Genomic DNA, 421 nt, shown 5'->3' with positions numbered 1-421 from the left:
AGAGAACATATATAGATAAAACTTTTCTAAAAATGTAACTTTTGCATATAAACTTTTTCTTCTTCTTCCTTCTTCCTTCTCTTCCTTGTTCCTAAATATATAAAACTTTTATAAATATATAAATCTAACTTTTGCATATATGAACATATATACACAGAGAACATACAAATATATATACATTTTTATAAAAAAGCAAAATACAAATCATCATATATATGAACAAAAAATCTGAAAAGAAGGCGTATATCATATATACACAATACATATACTCACACACACACACACACACACACACATATATATATATATATAATCTGAAAAAAAACAAGCATATAATATATGAAAAAAAACAAGGACATGGGAGAGGCGCCGGACGGACCAAGGTGAGGAGGGGTAGGGGCGCGGGTTCGGCGGCGAGGAC

Source organism: Triticum dicoccoides, chromosome 5B (assembly GCF_002162155.2).
Source record: "Triticum dicoccoides isolate Atlit2015 ecotype Zavitan chromosome 5B, WEW_v2.0, whole genome shotgun sequence".
Taxonomy (NCBI): Eukaryota; Viridiplantae; Streptophyta; class Magnoliopsida; order Poales; family Poaceae; genus Triticum; species Triticum dicoccoides.
The sequence above is the reverse complement of the archived record's forward strand: the minus strand, read 5'-3'. Positions refer to the sequence as shown.